The 10,478-nt window shown below is 46.8% G+C and overlaps 1 pseudogene; it reads left to right on the forward strand.

Annotated features, from left to right (window-relative positions):
* The first annotated feature begins 5,762 nt into the window (after window positions 1-5,762).
* On the forward strand, window positions 5,763-7,734 carry LOC106535592 (uncharacterized; annotated as a pseudogene).
* Window positions 7,735-10,478: the final 2,744 nt, after the last annotated feature.

Raw genomic sequence — 10,478 nt, forward strand, 5'->3', positions numbered from 1 at the left:
ATACTATACTACACTATAAAATACTATACCATACTATACTATACTATACTATACAATACCATACCATGCTATGCCATACTATACCATAAAATACTACACTATAATAAACCATACCATACTGTACTATAATAAACCATACCATACCAAGCAATGCTGAACCATACTATACTATAAAATACTGTACCATACACCACACCAAACTATACTGTACTACACTATACTATACTACACTATACTATACTACACTATACTATAGCTTTAGCCAGTGACTATCGGTGTAAATAGACTTGGAGTTGTATTCTGTGAGGGTGCCTAAATACAATTTCAGCAATATTTGTATTAATTAACAGGTTTAATCTGATGCAGGTGTAAGTTATAGAACTAAAAATTACAGAATGATTCAATGTTTTGCTTTTGTTCTAAAGTAACAGTAACTACAACAATTGTTCATTTATTTTTTGTTGTTTCCAAATACAAGAAGGCTGGAATTTTGAAAAATGGTGGTTTTGTGGCATGGCTGTGATCTATTTCTTAATGCAAATAATACAGACAGCTTTACAACAGTTACAAAAAAAATTGTAGATTGATTAGAAGAGAACATTGATTGATAAATATAATCAGTTCACAAGGCCAACCCTCTGGTCTTGTGTTTTTCTCCACTGAGAATCTTTCAAATCGACACCTAAAAAATGTGCTGAACTACTTATAAAAATAAAGAGGTGCTTTTAAAAACCCACAGCATGACCCTGAGGTCATGAAGTCATTCAGAGTATTTTCTCTGAATCTATGCTCATTTCTTTTCCTAGTTAGTTACAAATACTGACTTCAAAGCTGCAGGCATACTGAGAGAAGGAATGAGGAGGTACTTTACCACCAGTAACATCTTAAAACCTCCTCTTGGTTTAAAAATGGACCTTTTTTTTGGCTGACTTGTTCACTGAAGCTCAAAATCAGTTTTTCTTTTAACACAAATTAAGATAATCATTTCAGAGAAACAAACTGTAAATAATAAATATTTTTAAACCCAGTCTCTTTCTGTGACTCCTGGCTCCCCCCACCTCTTCTCTTCCCCCTCCAGCCTCCTCTTTTTGTTGATTCTTGTTCTCCTCAGCCATGCATGGTTGATTGACTTGAACAAAGTTGATTGCGTCTAATTACTCCAACATGCCATTGATTAAACCTGACACACGGTGGAGCACATGCACTGATGCACATAAACACAGAAACAGAGCTGTAAACACACACTCCTTCAGGTTTGTCATATTCTGAGGACCTCCGAAATCAAAATTCAGAATTCAGACTTTTCTCATGGATTTAGCTTTTAAGTTAAAATAAAAAATAAAGTTTGTGCCATTTTCTTTAAGCAAATATGTTTCAGAGAAGGAAGTTTAGAGTGAATCGTTTTTCTAAAAACATTTTTTACACAATTTAAAAAAAAATACCTGCCAACATTTTTAAGGACCGATAGAATTCTGCTCAATCTTTATAAATCTAGATGGACCATGACCCATGTTCATTTTTACACAAACTATTGAAACTTCTCAAAGTGTGGTGTGCAGCTTTGTTAATGGAAACTTGTTCACATTATTTAAAAATATTAATCATTTTATTTGAAAAGTGCCTTTCAGGACACCCAAGGTCACTTACAGCATTAGGCACATCATAGGAGAATGTGTGAAAATACTGATTAGAGACAAGATGGCATGAATTACAGAGCATTGTTTACAAATGAAGTTAAGATGGATATGCTAATCTAAAGAGGTGTTTTAGAAGCAGACTTGAACACAGGGAAAGAGGTGGTGTTTCTTAGGTCAGGTGGTAGAGTTCCAGAGGAGAGGTGCAGAACAGGTGAAGGCCCTGCACCCCATGGTGGAGAGGAAGGTACTTGGAGGTTTAGGGAAGAAGAGGATCTGAGAGAGTGGGAGGGGATGGAGATGTGTACGAGGTCAGAAATGTAAGGAGGGGCAAGATGGTGGATAGATTTAAACATGAGAAGAAGAATTTTGAAGATGATGCATGATTTGACCGGGAGCCAGTGGAGCTGCTGCAGGACTGGGGTGATGTGGTTATGGGAGGATGTTTGGGTGATGACAGGTGCAGCCGAGTTCTGCACCATCTAAAGCTTATGGGGGGATTTGTTGGGGGAGGCCAAAAAGAAAAGAGTTGCAGTAATTGATCCGTGAAGTCACAAGACTGTGGACAAGGATGACTGTGGTGCGGAGTGTGAGAGAAAGACGGAGATGGTTTATATTTCTGAGGTGGAAGTAGGCAGACAGAGTAACATTATTGATGTGAGCAGTGTAGGAGAGAGTGGTGTCGAGGATGACACCAAGACTCTTGACTTGAGGGGAGGGGGTTAGCAGAGAGTTGTTGATAGGGATGAGGAGATTATTAGATTTTGAGATGGAATTTTTAGTGCCAAAAATGATGATTTCTGTTTTATTGCTATTCACTTGAAGTAAATTGTCTGAAAACCAGTGACTGAGTTCACTGAGACAGTCAAAGAGGATGGAGGGAGGGTGTGTGAGTTTGGCTTGGCTAACAGGTAGAGTTGTGTGTCATCTGCATAGCAATGGAAACGGACACCAAACTTGTGGAAAATTTAACCAAGAGGAAGCAGGTAAGTAATCAAGAGAAGGGGTCCAAGGACAGAGCCTTGGGGCACGCCAGTGGAGACAGGGGATGACTCAGGGCGGAAGGATTTAATCTGAATGAATTGAGTGCGGTCAGAAAGATAAGATTTGAGCCAGTTAAACGCAGTACCTGAGATGCCAATGGAAGTGAGTCTGTTGAGGAGAATAGAATGAGAGATCGTGTCAAAAGCAGCACTTAGATCAAGTAGGATGAGGATGGACAGGAGACCAGAGTCGGCAGCAAGGAGAAGATCATTGGTGATTTTTTACGAGGGCGGTTTCAGTGCTGTGGTGGGGGCAAAAACCAGATTGAAACTCCTCATAATGGTTATTGTTGGAAAGGTAAGAGCAGAGTTGACTGGCAACAACTTTTTCCAGAATCTTGGAGATGAAGGGCAGGTTAGAGATTGGACAAAGATTATTGAAGTTACTTGGGTCGAGACCGGGTTTCTTGACAATGGGGTAATGGCTGCAGATTTAAAAGCTGATGGCACAATACCAGAGGTCAAGGAGGAGTGGATAATGCTGGTGATGATAGGGGGCAGAGACGGGAGGCAGGATTTAACAAGAGCAGTGGGAAAAGGATTGAGCTGGCAGGATGAGGGCTTAGACTTGCTAATGATATCAGAGATGTCAGCGGCAGAGGGGAGGGAGAAGACAGAGAGGTGGACGGGGGAGAGGGGAGTTCAACAAGTGAGCTGCGAGCGGTGATTGGTCCAAGGTGTTTGTGAATAGTCAGAATTTTTTCATTGATATAGGACATCAGAGTTACAAAAAAACAGTGGACACCATGTGAGAGGGTAAAGAGTAATGAGATGAGACGGTAAGGTTGAGGAGAGAGAAAAGAGTCTGAGAGTTGCCAATTTTGAAACTGATGATGTTAGAGAAGTAGCTGGATTTGGCCTGTCCTTATACTGTTTGATGTGGTTCTTGTAGAGTTCCTTGTGAATTGTGAGACCGGTTTTCTTTTAGAGGTGCTCCAGCCTCCGACCTTTGGATTTCAATGAACGGAGTTCTGGAGTGAACCAGGGTGCAGAGTTTGAGAGGGAGACAGACCGGGTTTTTAACATCTTTAACATTAGGGGTACAATTAGAAATGTCAGCCATTAAATCTTTTTCTCATTTGATGTCTGTATGAAGTCAGAAAACATTCAAAATGAATTTAAGACATTAACTTAGGTTCAGGAGCAGGACCATGCCTCTCACCTGCAGCAATCAGTCAGCGTCTATTTAAACTCACCTCACCTGGTGTTTGTCCTTAGCTCGCCATCTTGACACGCGTTCGTACGGCACCAGCGTTTTCAGAAAAGAAAAGACAGTTTCTCACTTACCATGGACGTCCTCTTCCTGGATCCCGATTCCTCTGATTCGGATGGCCCCCTTTTCAGCTTCCAACTGCCCCGCAAAGTTCCCCCACCTTCTGTCATCAGGCAGATCCCTCGCCAGTGTGCCCGGTCACAGCCCTACCCACTGCACCCATCCTCCTTCCAATCCGCATCAACTCCAGTGCCTCCACCCTCCGCCGCTCCTCAGTCCGAGGCTGAGCCCTGCGGCCGCGGGCTCCTCCGCTGCTCCAGTTGGCATTTTCATCCCGCTTTTCCCCGACCCTCTGCACCCACCCGGGCACAGCGCTCTTCATCCACACCCACAAGCCACCTCGCTCCCACAGGATGGACCGCAGCGGAGCTCTGTAGTGCATTGCAGGACAGAGGAATTCCTTTCAACCGCTCATCCTCCAAGTCTACCCTCTTTCAGCTGCTCACCTCAACTCATCTTCAACGTTCCTCTACAGCTCATTCATCCAAAAATCTGCACCCAGTTCCTACGATCCAGCCACAACCCGCTCACCAGACTACTTCCGCCTCTGTCTTCAGCGGTCACAGACGTCACAGCCCCAACTTCAGCCGGGTCCATGCCAGCACCAACAGCCACGCCTAGCGGGAGTCAGGTCGTCTCACCCCGTCGTTTCTGTACCTTCTCTCTCTTTATCCTCCTCATCCCAACCCTCCCACGTTGACCTGGTCATTCAACCCCAGGCCAGTCAGGCCTCACTCATCCCCTCCATTCATTCATCCCTTCATCCCTCTGTCTCTTTTTCTTCCCTCCCATCTCTTTCTCAACACTTTTTCGCTCCCCTCCCCTTTTCTAGTGAGCACATTCAAGCTCCTTATCCACCTACTTCATCCCTACCTTTACCATCTGTAGCCCCGGTTGATCGACCGGCCATCTCGGGGCCCCCTTTTACACCTCCTGTGCCTTCGTTTCTCCCCTTATCCTTCCCCAATCCCCTTCTCCCAACACCCTATGTTCCTTCCCATCATTCTAACTACTACTCTCTATCCACAGCAGCACCCCCTTTCGCCCCCCCAATCCTGACTCGCCCCTCCCCAGTTTCCCCAGCTTTGCGCCAGCAGATTCTGAATGGTAATTATGTTGATTTAGCCTTACTCCTTCAGCCCTCCCTCAGCCACTTCGGCCTGCCCCGTGAGCTGCTAACCAGCCTGGGGCCCATGCAACTAGGCCACCCCTCAGTCTCCCATTCTAAGGAACTCACCCCAGCGGAGTTCGCTTTGGCCTTCTCACTCTTTAGGGACACAATTTGTTCCATTTTTCCCGACCGCCGTTCGTAGCTCGACGATTATCTTTCCATCGTGCTCGATATGGCACTCCGTTTCGGAGGCACAGCCTTTTACGAGTACCATGTCCTTTTCTCCACTCAGGCAGCAGGCTGGTTAGCCCAGTTTAACCAGGGAACCTTTTGGGGTGCTCTGGACTCAGAGCTATACTGCCGTGTCTTTGCTGCTCGAGCTTCCATTAGATGCAGTCTCTGTGGTAATCCTTCACACCACGCCACCACCTGCACTTTCGTCATGCCCCTCCGTCCACCCCTCCCCCAATCCCTAAGTCCTTTCCCGTTTAGCGCAGGCCCATTGCCCCTCCCCCGGGGGCATCGACAAACGCGGCCGCCCCATCCTCTCCCAAGGCGGCCGCATGGTGTGCAATAACTTCAATGATCTGGGCTGCTCTGCTTCTAGTTGCAGATTTTTGCACATCTGCTCCTTCTGCGGTGGCACTCACGCCTGGTCCTCCTGTCCCCACAACCCCAGCTGACTAGCACTCCACCTAGCCATGCCCATTAAGGTGAGTGATCTACTCTCTGCCTTAAAACACCATCCTGATCGGGATTTCGTTGAGTTTCTTATTCATGGCTTCACTTTTGGTTTTTACCCAGGTCTAGTGACCCTCCCAGATCACATCACCCACTGCGGCAAACTTCAGTCCGCCTTCTCTGAGCCAGATGTAGTTGATGCCCTCTTAGCTAAAGAAGTTCAGGACCGATTCATGATTGGTCCCTTCAGCCATTCCCCCTTCTCTGTCTTTCGTGTCAGCCCCATTGGCATTGCCACCCGAAAATACTCAGGCAAGAAGAGGCTGATCATTGACTTGTCCGCCCCTCACAGGTCCCACGTACCAATCATTAATAGTCTCATCCCTTTCTCAGACATTTCCATGCAATACGCTACTGTCGACCACGCCATCCGCCTCATTCGTCTGGTGGGCAGGGGAGCCTCGCTCTCAAAGGCGGGCATTACTAACACTTTCAAGGTCTTGCCCATCCACCCAGACTTCTGGCACTTCTTTGTTGTGTATTGGAAGGGCACCTGCTACTTTGCAGTTCGGCTCACCTTTGGCTGCCGAAGTAGCCCCAAGATTTTTGATTCACTGTCCGAAGCTCTTTGCTGGATCCTTATTAATAATTTCAGACTCCCTTACGTTCTCCACCTTCTGGATGACTTTATCACCCCTTCCTCCTTTTCACCTCGCTCAGGGCTCTGCGCTCTCATCCATGCCTTTTCAGATCTAGGTGTTCCTCTTTCCGAGTTTTTAGGCATCACCTTAGACTCCTCCTCCCTTCAGGCTTCCCTACCTCCCGAGAAGGTGCATCGCATCACCCTGATCCTCTCCAACTTCATGCTCATAGATTCATGCACCAAACATCAGCTGTTGTCTCTTCTCAGCCACATAAATTATGCCATCTGCATCATCCCCCAGGGGAAATCTTTCATTTCCCATCTTTTATCCACCGCTGCCAGCGTCCCGTCACTCCATGGCCGTCTCACCCTTGACGATGCCTGCAGGATGGAAATGAAGCTCTGGCACCATTTTCTGTCTTCCTGGAACGGCATCTCTTTCTTTTACAATGATTTCACCTCCCATCCAGACGACATTCAGCTCTACACAGATCCAGACGCCCCCTCCATTGGGTTCGGTGGTTTTCACAAAGGCAGATGGTTTGCCTCCACTTGGCCCCCGGAGGTTGACTCCCTGCAACCAGATTCAGCCTCTCCCTCTTCTGCTTTGTATGAGTTGTATCTCGTTGTCATCGCAGCTCTCCTTTGAGGACACGAATGGTCCCAGCACTCCATCCTTATCCATTCCGATAACAGCTATAGTCGAAATAATTAATAAAGGTCGTCCTCATTCCTTAGCCATCATGCAACTCGTGTGGAGACTTACACTAGTTTCAGCTCAACATCAGTTTCTGCTTAGGGCAGCTCATGTTCCAGGCTATCATAACCACATTGCTGATGCACTCTCTTGTTTTTCCTTCCAGAAATACAGTGCATAGGCACCTACAGCAGACTCTCATCCAACACCAGTCCCTCCATTTTCAGCCACAATCTTCAACTGACTCTGCAGCTTGCCAGCATCTCCCACGTTTCACAACAAGCCATCCTCAACAGCCTCGCCCCTCGCACCCTCTCGGCATATCTGACAGGCTGGCTCAGCTTCAAATCATACCACGTAAAGTACAATTTACCTTTTCCCACTCTCCATACCATCTCCATCTGTCATTTCATCACCCATTCACATTCCATTCTTCAAATTCACATTTCCACCATCCAAACCTGCCTTTCAGGTATCAATTTTTTTCTTTAAGCTGGCCACAGGCAACTCCTGTCCAGCCCTTAGCCACGTAGCCATGCTGCTCAAAGGACTTAAAAGGAGCCCCCCTCACTCCCACGCCATCTTCCACTCACCGACCTCCTCACACACTGCATCCTCACCCTGCCCTCCGGCCATACGTCTCCGTTCGTAGACCTTTCACTAAAATGCATGTTCCTGTTGGCTTTCTTCGGTTTCCTTCGCTGCTCCAAATTCACCCCTTCTGCCTCCAAACACAACCCTTCCATCCACCCGTGTCTCACAGACATTTCTTTCCTCAGTCAGGACACCCTGATTTACAACCTCAGGAAAAGTAAAACCGATCAGCTCGGAACTTCTTTTCCTATTCACATCTTTCGTCTCAGCTCCTTTCTCAGCTCCTATGAACCTCTCACCCATTACCTGCAAACTCGTATTAGAGCTAACGCTTCTCCCCTTGACCCTCTGTTCATTACAGAATCCGGCTGCCAGGCCACCCATTTCTGGTTCACCAAACACTTCCATCAAGTACTGAGCAAATCAAGCATCTCTCCAGCCCTTTATTCCATCCACTCCTTTCGCATAGGAGGTGCCTCTTCAGCTTCCTATTCAGGGATCCCCGACCATGTTATTCAGATCCTAGTTCGCTGGTCATTCCAAGCATACCGCACTTTCATCCGCGACCATCCCCTCAAATTTTATCATGCACACTCTTGACTCGGGGCACTTCATCCCTGATACTTTTGGGGGTCTAAAGCAGGCTCAGGAAAGCTTCCTTCCTGAAGACCATGCCCCACTCTGAGTCTTCTCCTCAAGCCTCCTTCGACATACCTCCCCAGATGCCTCATCGTTCATCCCACTATCCTTCGACCCCCTCCTTCATCCCCACTACCCTTCGACCCCTTTCCTTCAATAAAATATTTAAACTCTTAACATGGTGTGGTTCTTGCTAGTAAAATGAAGTTAAGACATTAACTTAGGTTCGGGAGCAGGAACACGCCTCTCACCTGCAGCAATCAGTCAGCATCTATTTAAACTCGCCTCACCTGGTGTCTGCCCTTTGCTTATGTCTTGACACCCACCCTCCCCTTTCACCCCACTTAAGCCCCTCTGTAAGGCCTCATTGCATCACCTTCTTTGCTCCCTTCATCCTTTCTTCATCTGTTCATCCCTTCATCCTTCCCTCATCCCTTCGTCTCTTTATCCCTTTCTCATCCCTTCATCCCTCCATCTCTGCTTCTTTCTCCTCCATCCCTACCTCAAACTACCTCTTAATCTATTCCTTTTCAGGTTCCAGCTGGATGGTCCAAAGCAGGTTCAGGAAAGCATCCTTCCTGGAGACCATGCCCCACTCTGAGTCTTCTCCTCAAGCCTCCTTTGACATACCTCTCCAGATGCCTCATCGTTCAACCTACTACCCTTCGACCCCTTGCTTTATCTCCACTACCCTTCGACCCCTTTCCTTCAATAAAACATTTAAACTCTTACCATGGTGTGGTCCTTGCTAGTGAAATACTTGCTAGCCTCTCGAGACCAGTACCAGGTTTTATTGTGGGGTGGGGGAATCCTGGTCCTGTAGGGCCGCTATACTGCATGTTTCACATCTGGTTTGAATGAATCGGTGATTATTAAGTTTCTGCAGGACTTGATTAGGTATTTCAGTAACAGGTGTGTTTCAGGGATGTGGAGGCAGAGAAACAAGTAAAACATGGAGGACAGAGGCTATTGAGGACCAGGATTGCCCACCTCTGGCCTAAAGCCTCACTCCTGCTTGGCCATCCCCCTGAGCTGCCTCGCCTGCTATAACAGCCAATCCCTAAAATTTCACCATATTTGCCTTCATTATTCTTTCTTCCTGCACAGTTTGGTTCAGAATGAAGATTTTTTTATGTATGTGTGCGATGGCAGGAGGTGTGCCTCTTAGTGAGGGTACTGTTGTTGATTTCATTTCATGTGGAAGACATCCTGTCTGTGGAAGACATCCTGTCTGGTTCCAGTACCAAAGAAAACTCACCCATCAGCCCTCAATGACTGGTTAGGGGTTAGGGTTGACCTGTTGCCCTGACATCCCACATCATGAAGGTCCTACAGAAACTCCTGTTGACCCACCTGATTAAGCAAACAAGCACACATAAGGACCCCCTGCAGTTTGCTTATTGTCGTGGAGTTGGAGTTGACGACGCCATCATACACCTGCTTCAACAAACCCACTGTCATCTGGACAAAKCAGGCAGCACTGTGAGGATCATGTTCTTTGATTTCTCCAGTGCTTTTAACACAATTCAGCTTGAGTTGCTTTGTCACAAACTCCAGAAGACTCCGGTGGAGGCCTCAACAATCGCCTGGATCAAAGACTACCTGACAAACAGACCACAGTTTGTGACACTGAAGGACTATGTGCCTAACCATGTGGTCAGCAGCACAGGAGCACCACAGGGAAGTGTACTCTCACCATTCCTGTTCTACAGGAATTCAGTCTACAAGAAAGGACCGAGCAGACTGTACTTCTTAAGGAAGCCAAGATCCTTCAATGTCTGCAGCAAGATGCTGCAGATCTTCTACAAGTCTGTTGTTGAGAGTGTCATCTCTTCTGCAGATCTTCTACAAGTCTGTTGTTGAGAGTGTCATCTCTTCTGCCATCATCTGTTGGGGCAGCAGCATCAGAGCCAGGGACCCAAAAAGGCTAAACAACCTGATAAAGAAGGCTGGTTCTGTTCTGGGGACGACTGTGGAATCTCTGGAGATGATGGTGCAAAGAAGGATTTTACATCAAATCAAGAACATTGTGGACAACGCTGACCATCCTCTTCATCAGACTGTCATAGAAAGACAAAGTGTCTTCAGTCGGAGGCTTCTTCAACTTCGCTGTAATACAGACGCTACAGAAGATCTTCCCTGCCCACAGCCATCAGCATCTAC

The sequence above is a fragment of the Austrofundulus limnaeus genome, unplaced genomic scaffold (assembly GCF_001266775.1).
Source record: "Austrofundulus limnaeus strain Quisiro unplaced genomic scaffold, Austrofundulus_limnaeus-1.0 Scaffold1499, whole genome shotgun sequence".
Lineage (NCBI taxonomy): Eukaryota > Metazoa > Chordata > Actinopteri > Cyprinodontiformes > Rivulidae > Austrofundulus > Austrofundulus limnaeus.